The sequence below is a fragment of the Sphaeramia orbicularis genome, chromosome 18 (assembly GCF_902148855.1).
Source record: "Sphaeramia orbicularis chromosome 18, fSphaOr1.1, whole genome shotgun sequence".
NCBI classification, from domain to species: domain Eukaryota; kingdom Metazoa; phylum Chordata; class Actinopteri; order Kurtiformes; family Apogonidae; genus Sphaeramia; species Sphaeramia orbicularis.
Window position 1 is genome coordinate 1,719,490 of NC_043974.1, and position 11,209 is coordinate 1,730,698.

Below are 11,209 nucleotides of genomic sequence, written 5' to 3' on the forward strand. Positions count from 1 at the left end.
ATGGAACAAAAAACAGGAATTAAAAAACCCACAAAAGACACCTGTTGTGCCGAGCATGAAAACAAAACTGACTTTGGTTCACATTACGAGGGGGCGACTGAAAAGTTTTGAGTCTAGGCATGGTCAGGATCAGATAATGCAGACCAAATGTGGTAGATTGAACTGTCACATCTCTTAATCCTGTCCGCTACATTTCTTGGTCGGATCAATCTTCTTCCCTGTTTTCCAGTCCATGAATTTTCTGTATCAAGTGTTTCCTGAAAAATGGACAAACTGGAGTATCAGCACTGACACTCTTTGAGCCAAACCCATCCAATTTCTTGGATCGATTTGTGACTATGGATGAGACTGGGGTCCATCACAGTCCAAACTATGGAAACATCCCATGTCACCAACCCCAAAGAAGGCAAAGGGCGGACCCTCTGCTGGGAAGGTCATGGCCTCTGTTTTCTGGGATGCACAAGGAGTGCTACTGGTGGACTACCTCCAGAAGGGTTGGACCATCAATGGACTATACTACTGTGACTGACTGAAGCACCTACGCCAGAACATCAAGAAAAAGAGGCCAGGAATGATCCACTAAAGTGGTCTTGTTTCACCAGGACGATGCTCCAGCGCATTCATCAGTGGTTGCAATGGAAACCATTCAGGACTGTGGCTTCCAACTTGTTCGGCACCCACCAATATGGTGCCAGACCTAGCCCCCGTCAGACTTCCACCTCCTCCCAAATCTCAAAAAGCATTTGGCTGGACAACGCTACAGCACTGATGAGGAGGTCACTGATGCTGTCACTCCTACCAGAGGACCAACCAAAGGCGCTCCGTCACTGCTGGTGGAAGTGTGTGGACTCACAAGAGGACTACGATGAAAACCAGGCCAATAAAGTACTTCTACCCTCCTACCATCTCTTGGAGGCTCAAAACTTTTCAGTCGCCCCTCGTAGTTTGTCTTAAATGCTGTGGTCTGTATGGTCTGCAGCTTGGGGTTCAACCTCCTCAGTGGTTCAGCTGCAGAAAAACTCCGCCTCCCTCCTCATTGGTTCAGCCTGCAGAAAAACTTCCGCCTCCCTCCTCATTGGTTACTCCTGCTTACATTCAATTCAACATTTTCTCTTAAACTCTGTCTGCGTTACGCCTTGAAGAGGTTTTAGATCCGATCAAATGCTGTCCCTCCTGTTCATATTCATATTTCACCACAGAAGCATTTCCATCCATGTCTCCGTCCATCAGAGCATCAAACATTCATTGTCAGATTTTTTGTCCATGTGGAAAAAAAACCTCCAGAATTCCATCCTGATGAGTGGGAACATTCATGTGTCTGACTGTTTTAAAGCAGCCTCCACTTTGGTCGTAGAAGTCTGAGTGTGCGTTGGAAAAACTCCACCCTTCACAGTTTGGTCAGTTCAGGGTTAGGGTTAGAGTCCTCTTCAGTCCGTCTCCTCTTCAGGTCCGTCTCCTTCTTCCTGTCATCCAGGTCAAAGTCCAGAACCAGCAGTTTGGTTTCCTCTGTACCGTTTCTGCTGCCGGCGGCACAAACCAGACGAGTGTCCGACGCTCGGATTCTCCACACCACACCACCTGAGGACCAAAGAGAAATGAGTGCTTTAATGTGGTCCGCTAACATTTAGACCAGTCAGTCCCGGACTCCAGATGGTCCTGGTTTAATGTGGTCCATGAACCATTAGACCGGTCAGATGGTCCTGGCACATGCACAAGGCTAAGATCATGTATTAGCTCCTCTTCAGTGTCAGTGTGAAAGGTAAATTAAAGGTGCGTCAGACTTTCATCCCCAGTGTTTCCTCAGATCTGTCCGTCCTCAGTCCTCTCCTCAGTTTCATTGGTCTGTTCGTCTGTCTGTCATTCCTCAGCTGAATCTCTTCCTCATGCTGAAGACTTTCTTAGTTCCATCCACCACAAACAAACACTTCTGAGGACTTTTGTTGCGACGTGCATTATGGGAAGCGGAGGTTCGTGCAGCCGCCTGACAGCAGCAGCTGGAACAGACATGACGCATCCAGCGGCTGCACAAACCTCCGCTTCCCACAAAACATGTAGACAGAATTCTGCAGATGCTGAGTTCCCTCCTGACTCTGTTTGTTAAAGATGTTAAATTAGTCTGAGGTTTGGATGGATGTCCTTCCTCAGTCCACTTCTGGTCAGTACTAACCCATGCAGACCAGGACCATCCAATAAGACCTGCAGCTGTGGACATGCTCTGACCCACTATGAACCTGAACCTTCAGGACTTTTCTGGTATCTATTGTAAATGTCCTCATTAAATCCATTTGTCCTGACCTGATCCTTGGCTTAAATCTGTTTGTGTGTGTTTGTGCGGTCCTGACCTGATCCTCGGCTCTGCAGCGCCACCACGTCTCGGATCCAGGCGCCGGTCCTCAGGTCCCACAGTTTGACCGTCCCATCATCCAGAACTGGACAGAACCAGGCCACGGCAGAACTGAAGGCACGTCACCCGCAGACTGGTGTTTATGAGGACCTGAAAGACCAGACCACAACAGGACCATGTGACCTTTGACCTCAGACTGGTGTTTATGAGGACCTGAAAGACCAGACCACAACAGGACCATGTGACCTTTGCCCTCAGACTGGTGTTTATGAGGACCTGAAAGACCAGACCACAACAGGACCATGTGACCTTTGACCTCAGACTGGTGTTTATGAGGACCTGAAAGACCAGACCACAACAGGACCATGTGACCTTTGACCTCAGACTGGTGTTTATGAGGACCTGAAGACCAGACCACAACAGGACCATGTGACCTTTGACCTCAGACTGGTGTTATGAGGACCTGAAAGACCAGACCACAACAGGACCATGTGACCTTGACCTCAGACTGGTGTTTATGAGGACCTGAAAGACCAGACCACAACAGGACCATGTGACCTTTGACCTCAGACTGGTGTTTATGAGGACCTGAAAGACCAGACCACAACAGGACCATGTGACCTTTGCCCTCAGACTGGTGTTTATGAGGACCTGAAAGACCAACCACAACAGGACCATGTGACCTTTGACCTCAGACTGGTGTTTATAAGGATCTGAAATATTTCATTTCCATTTTATTTGTTTATTTCGACAGGGACAATGCACAGTATACATGAACCTTAAACAGGACAGATGTAGTGTTCCAGGTTCTAACACTAGTGCTCATTTCCAACCTGTAGTCTCTGAACAGGCTGATGTTAGCATTAAAAGAACAGATATTAATAAAAACTAAAACAGTAAACAAATAAAAATAATAAATAAATAAATAAATAAAATATTTATATATTATATATATATATATATATATATATATATATATATATATATATATATATATATATATATATATATCAGAAATATAAGCACACACTGCCCTTATATTGTCTTTTTGCAGGATTGAAGAAAGCATGGAGAAAGTTTTCAGTCTCATTTCCATTCCCATTTGAATCTATAGACTTGGAAAACAGAACCAGGGCAGAACACACTGACAGGATAAATATCTGTTCAGAATATTGTCGGTAGCAGAAAAAAAGCCATCAGTAGGAAGTGACTAAAAAAGGATTCACCAAAAACAGAGGAGTGGACAGAGGTTATAGATGACGTCTATAGGATGGAGGGAGTGGACTGTGGGTCCGACTGGATTCAGACAAATTCACCAAGTGTTAGAAAAACTGGGTCGATTTCCTAAAACTATGAAGAACAGATGTGAGTGGGATCAGTCATGTGCATTTAGATCCATGGAAAGCCTGGGTTCATGCTACACTTTAAGTGTTCAACGTTCATCTTATTCAGGGGAAAAGAATGGGAATTTGAAATATATGTTATTTCCCTTTGACTATATTTCTGGATACTTTGTATATTTTTATTATTTCTGTCATGCTCCCCTGTTTGAGTAGGTTTTGTGTGTTTTGTTTTCTTTTACATACATAGAAGTCATGTACACAGTGTAAAATGCTAAAATAATGCTGACTGAAAAATAATAATAAAAAGATAATTACGGAAAAAAAAAAAAAGAAATACCAGCACACATCAGAAGCCTGTGACCTCTGACCTCACCACCAAAGGAAGACAGTGCTTTGTAAATGTGGGATCTATGACTAAGAAAAAACTAATTAGAGTTAAAGCAGTGGCTGGAGACTCAGCGTTTCATCTGACACATTCACACTTCACCCTTTCATGCATGAATTATCAGAACCTTGGTCAATACTTCTTTCTTGAGTGTTTTTATTCCTCTTTAGGCATGAAAAAAACAATGCAATTGATTTTTTTATTTTTTTTTATGAACCTATTTTTCATGGAGTTAGAAAAATGTCCACTCAGCTGGACACCATGTGTTTAATTTATGAAGCAAAGAAACATTTATTTAAAAAATCATCATCACAAAGTGATATACTGTGTGAAACTATTGAAATAAAACATTTTAAATGCCACTAATTGCTCAATTGCTACTGTTTTCTCACATTTTCTCATATTCTAATGTTAGTTCTTACTCGTTTCAGACCCAGGGATTTGACAGTTTCAGCTTTTTTACATTAAAAAATTGTCTTGATTGGAAACTGCATAATGCAACAGTTTTTTCAGGTACATTTGTTAAAATAATTTTATTTATTTATTGATATTTTAATGGAATGTCCTTTGCAATGCACAGCATTTTTAAAGTTAAACTGTCAACTTTTGTCCCCTACAGAGGACACAATGCAGTACGGGTCTGAGGAGGAGATGCAAAAAAAAAACAACAAAAAAAAAAGCTTTTTGTTTCAGAAAACTGTTAATTACAGTCTGATAAACAAATAGCAACTGATTTCCACTCAGTCCTGTCAGTGCAGATCAGGTTTATGTAGAACAGTACAGTTACACTAATGGACTGAATGTATGTGGATTATTATGGGATGGTGCATTAGTGTCCACTGGTGTTGGCTGATATGGAACTGAAACACCAAACCCATGAATATACAAGAGAACAGCTGGAGAACAACTGACCACTGGACTGACCACTGGACTGACCACTATGTATGAAAGGGTTAAGAGGATGGAGGGGGTGACAACAGATGTCATCATTTTCCTTTTCCTCCTGTGGTTTTCCTCCTCTCACCTTGTAACGTATGCAGACACTGTCCAGTCCGGATGTCCCACACTCGGACGGTGGAGTCGGCGTTCCCAGACACCAGGATGTTGTCTCGCAAGCTCCATCCCACTGGTCAGAGGACTGGTGTCCGGTCAGCGTGTGGACACACCCACCTGGAGGACACACCCCCAAGTTCAACATTTATGTTTGAAATTATAGCTCAACATGGATATGGTCAATATGATACTGCCCTAATTACGATCCATATGAACCTCCTCAGACCAGCTGTGGGTTTAATGTTCACATCTGTGGATGAGAGTTTCACAGCTTTACACAAAAAAAGAAGAGTGTCCACCACAAAGGACAATTCCATCCAAATGTTCCAAACTGCATCTGAAAAACTGTTGCATCAGGATGTTCCAATACAGACACTGATTGAATAAACAACAACAAAACATGGTACTGTGCTGATATTTCCTGGGTCTGAGGAGGATACATACAATCTGTTCCATTTTTTGACAGACAGACAGACAGATAGATAGACAGACACACACACACACAGACAGACACACAGACAGACAGACAGACAGACAGACAGACAGACAGACAGACAGACAGATAGACAGATAGATAGATAGATAGATAGATAGACAGACAGACAGACAGACAGACAGACAGACAGATGGAGGACACAGACAGACAGACAGACAGATAGATAGATAGACAGACAGCAGACAGACAGACAGACAGATAGATAGATAGATAGATAGATAGATACATAGATAGATAGATAGATAGATAGATAGACAGACAGACAGACAGACAGACAGACAGACAGACAGACAGACAGACAGACAGACAGACAGATAGATAGATAGATAGATAGATAGATAGATAGATAGATAGACAGACAGACAGACAGACAGACAGACAGACAGACAGACAGACAGACAGACAGACAGACAGACAGATAGATAGATAGATAGATAGATAGATAGATAGATAGATAGATAGATAGATACATTATTGATCCTTTGCAGGAAACTGTTTGGTCACTACAGCAGCAGTACAACTGTACAAAAAACACACTGAACATCACAACACACATCCCACATACAACCAACAATGGAATGAAGAAGTGTTTACAAACAGAAGAAAAATATATATACATTATATATATATATATATATACATATATATATATATATATATATATATATATATATATATATATATATATATATATATATTTTTTTTTTTTTTTTTTTTTTTTTTTTTTTAATACATAAAATAAAAGTAATGTAAGAGATAACCCTAACCCTATAGTGTGCACAGCATACTATAATTTATGGCCCAGTGATATTAAAAGTCTAATGGCAGCAGGAAGGAAGGAGCTCCTACTGCGGTCAGTCCTGGACTGGGGGGGGGGGGCAGTCTGTGGCTGAAGGTGCTCTCCCTGAACACCTCCAGATTGGGGGGAGGGGGGTCAGATGTGTTCCTCTAAATAGCGTCCATCTTCCTGAGCATTCTGGCCCCATCCACCTGTTGAACTGGGTCCACTTCACCTGTTGAACTGGGTCCAGACCACCTGTTGAACTGGGTCCACTTCACCTGTTGAACTGGGTCCAGACCACCTGTTGAACTGGGTCCACTTCACCTGTTGAACTGGGTCCAGACCACCTGTTGAACTGGGTCCACTTCACCTGTTGAACTGGGTCCACTTCACCTGTTGAACTGGGTCCAGACCACCTGTTGAACTGGGTCCAGTCCACCTGTTGAACTGGGTCCACTTCACCTGTTGAACTGGGTCCAGTCCACCTGTTGAACTGGGTCCACTTCACCTGTTGAACTGGGTCCACTTCACCTGTTGAACTGGGTCCAGTCCACCTGTTGAACTGGGTCCACTTCACCTGTTGAACTGGGTCCACTTCACCTGTTTGAACTGGGTCCAGTCCACCTGTTGAACTGGGTCCACTTCACCTGTTGAACTGGGTCCAGTCCACCTGTTGAACTGGGTCCACTTCACCTGTTGAACTGGGGTCCACTTCACCTGTTGAACTGGGTCCAGTCCACCTGTTGAACTGGGTCCACTTCACCTGTTGAACTGGGTCCAGTCCACCTGCTGAACTGGGTCCAGTCCAGTCCCAATGATGGAGCTGGATTTCTTCATCAGTTTGGTTCAGTCTGTTTGTGTCTGAAATGTGAGCCCCCCCCCCCACCCCCCCCAGTCTGGTAGACGCTGCACACAAGAGGACTGGACCTGTTAAAGGACTTGAATCTCCGTAGGACACAGAGTCTACTTTGGCCCTTCTCTCCAAGTGCTTTTCTAGTTTATTTCATTTCCACAAGCTTCGTCTTTTGATAATTTGGAAAATGGACCAAAGAGAGGCTACAACAAGTGGACGGACGATGAGGGACTTGACTGGACAACATGAAATGATGGAGTTTGTGTGTGTAACCTGTTTCTGCATCCCAGACTCTGATGGAAGTATCCAACGAACCACTGACCACAAACACACCATCAAACTGCAGAAGGAGAAAGGAGGAGTTTACAGCACACACCAGTGTACACTGTAAAAAAACCTGCCATTTAACAGAAGTTTCACTGTTTATTTGACAGATTTGTCCTGTATTTTTCAGATCCAGGAAAATATCAATGAAATGACATAAACAGACTGATTTTAAATGTCAAATGGAAAAGAACAGGAAAATACTGCACTGTGAATAAGCACAACATTTACATTTTTTAAAAGATGTTTTTTTTCCACAGAAAAATACAGTTCAAATACATTTACAAATGTATCATAATTTCATAAATATTTCTTTTCTATTTATGAGATTAAACTGTTAATTTGAAGTTTAATACTGTAAAAAAAAAAAAAAAAAAAACAGATAAATTACTGACAGTTAACAGTAACAGAAGTATTAGTTCTGTCAGTTGAACCAGACTTGTTGTTAATTGACAAATATCTTGTGTAATTACAGGAGGTTTCACAACAAAAATGTTGAATAAATGCATTTTTGTGAATGTATAACATGTATAAGCACTGATAAACTGTCCAAATACAGTTTTTATCAGTGGATTGGACAACTGAGTCTCACTGAAAATTATTTATATATATATTTACAGGGAATTGGATTGTTTAATACATGTAAATATTCTTTATTCAACATTAAAAAGTCAAAAAAAAAAGCAAAATCTCATGTAAGTTAGGGCAAAAAAACTGTATTTGAATTATGGAAAATACCGTATTTTTATCAGTGTGTGTGTGTGTGTGTGTGTGTGTGTGTGTGTGTGTGTGTACCTGTAGTGAGTACACTCTGTTAGTGTGTCCTTGCAGTGTGTGTGTGTGTGTGTACCTGTAGTGAGTACACTCTGTTAGTGTGTCCTTGCAGTGTGTGTGTGTGTGTGTGTGTACCTGTAGTGAGTACACTCTGTTAGTGTGTCCTTGCAGTGTGTGCAGACACACTTCACTCTCTGCGTCCCACACTTTCACCATGTAGTCGTATCCTCCTGACACACTCGGCGTCCGTCATACTGAACGCAGCGCACCGCCGCCACGTGTCCCGTCAGCACGTGTTCGCAGCGTCCTGTCGACACGTCCCAAACACGAAGTGTGGTGTCTCTGGAGCCGGACACCACCCTGAGAAAACAACACACACACACAAAAAGAATAATAAAAAAAGAACTCACAGGTGGACCAGGTGGACCCAGTTTACAGTCTGATTGATCACTCGGCTTTTTTTGTCAATCTGTGCGTTTCCATGACAACTGTTCTTCCTGGTTTAATCTGATTAAAGGTTGGATCCTATTTCAGATGCCCATGTAAACACCTTATTCCAGTTGAAAAAGAAAAGTTGGGATTAAATTTAAACCTGATTAAGTCACTGGTTTAATCTCCTTTTGAATGCAGTCTAGTCTTCCCAAAGCGTTCCAGTGGGCTATTCTGATGGAACCTACCAGCCTGGAAAACCCTGAAGGAACAGTTCAACACCTAAAACCACCTAAAAAACACCCAAAAATTACCCAAAAATTACCCAAAAATCACCTAAAAATCACCCAAAAAAACACCAAAAAAACACCTAAAAACCACCCAAAAAACACCAAAAAAACACCTAAAACCACCTAAAAACCACCCAAAAACCACCCAAAAAACACCAAAAAAACACCTAAAACCACCCAAAAAACACCAAAAAAAACACCTAAAAACCACCTAAAAAACACCTAAAAAACACCCAAAAATTACCCAAAAATTACCCAAAAATCACCTAAAAATCACCCAAAAAACACCAAAAAAACACCTAAAAACCACCCAAAAAACACCAAAAAAACACCTAAAACCACCTAAAAACCACCCAAAAACCACCCAAAAAACACCAAAAAAACACCTAAAACCACCCAAAAAACACCAAAAAAACACCTAAAACCACCCAAAAAACACCAAAAAACACCTAAAAACCACCCAAAAAACACAAAAAAACACCTAAAAACCACCCAAAAAACACCTAAAAACCACCCAAAAATCACCAAAAAAAAACACCTAAAACCACCCAAAAACAACCTAAAAATTATTCAAAAACACTAGTTAGTTCACCACTGGCTTTGGATTCATTCATTTGTCCTGAACTAATGAGTTCCACAAGTGGGACAAACAGTTTGAACTGCAGCCCTGACGGTTAGCTTAGCTTAGCCTAGCTTAGCATAATGGCTTCATTCCTCTGCTCAGACGTAGCCAGGCTTTTAGAGGTGATTTGTAGTATTTTAGGAGTGATTTGGGTCAGTTCAGTTCTCCCTAATCATTCCTTTAGTCCGCTGGGGTCAATATGATCACAAACTGAGGCTCAGATCATGGTCATGTGACTTACTGCAGGAAGAAAATCTGGGCAAATAAAAGCTAATGCAAAGCTAAAACGCTAAAGCAAAGCTAATTTAGCGCATGCATCCCTTCAACAAAAAGATTTTCCAACTTCCGTCAACACAACAGTCCACAGATTGTATGAGTGCAGTAAGTCGCAGATCTGAAGAAATAATTAGAGAGAATGGGATTTGACAAAATCACTGACAAAGATGACAAAATCACCTTTAAAAACTGGATATGTGTGACCATGGAAATGCAGTGACTATGCTAAGCTAACAGAAGGGCTAAGCTAACAGAAGGGCTAAGCTAACAGAAGGGCTAAGCTAAGCTAACAGAAGGGCTGCCAGAGCCCAATAAATGTTTCTCATGTAAACCTTTATCCAGGTTTAACGTTTCCATGGAAACAGAAGAGAAAGTACTTCAGTTCCAGATTAATTTCTTCTGGAAAAATAAATTGGATTAAAAAACCTCATGTAACCGTACCCAATATGTTTTCCCAACAAAATATTTTCCAATTTCTGGAATTAGATGTAGTCACTTGAGTTTGACATATTTCATTCCATGTATCTTCCCTTCATTCTACCAACAGTTCAGTTCTTTTTTCCATTTACCTCTAATATACAGAGTTGAAGTTTTCCTGTCAGACACCAGTCCCTGATACAGTTTGGATCTCACTTTTCCTCCTTCGTTCTTAGACGCTTTAGCCACAGTTTCAGTCATCTGGTTTATTTCACCTGGGGGGTCTGGTTTGATCTGTTTTTCATAATGGTCTCTGATCTGCAGGTACAGAAGAAGCCATGATTGGGCTGTTGTTTTTTAAGACAAAAAAAATGTATTTCAGCTCAAATGTGCTCAGAGGTCTTCTTTGTTCAAATTAAATCAACCTCAGTGAATCTGTCACATCAGCCTCCAGACGTTAGTATGTCTTGTCTGTCATTTCCTGTTTTATTTTGTTAAGTCCTCCTCATGTGTCATGTCTGGTGTCTTTACTTCCTGTTCCATTACTCCCACCTGTCTGATTACCTTTCCCCGCCCTGTTTGTTCCACCTGTGTCTGGTGTTCTCCCCTCCCTCTTGTGTATTTAAGCCTGTGTCTTTGGATCCTGTCTGTCTGTCTGTCTGTCTGTCTGTCTGTTTTTGACCTGGACTGCCTTTCTGACTCCTGCCTTTTGCCTGACCCTTGTCTGTGCCTCTGCCTCCAACTGAATCCACATGTGTTTGACCTTCTGCCTGTTTTACTGGTACATGAGTCTGCCTGGTCCTAATGTCCTGTTGCCCATCC

The 11,209-nt window shown here is 41.7% G+C and overlaps 1 pseudogene; it reads right to left on the bottom strand.

The window, feature by feature from the left end:
• Nucleotides 1–1,387: 1,387 nt before the first annotated feature.
• The window catches only part of LOC115438927 (F-box/WD repeat-containing protein 7-like), a 41,281-nt pseudogene continuing 31,459 nt past the window's right edge, over nucleotides 1,388–11,209 (bottom strand).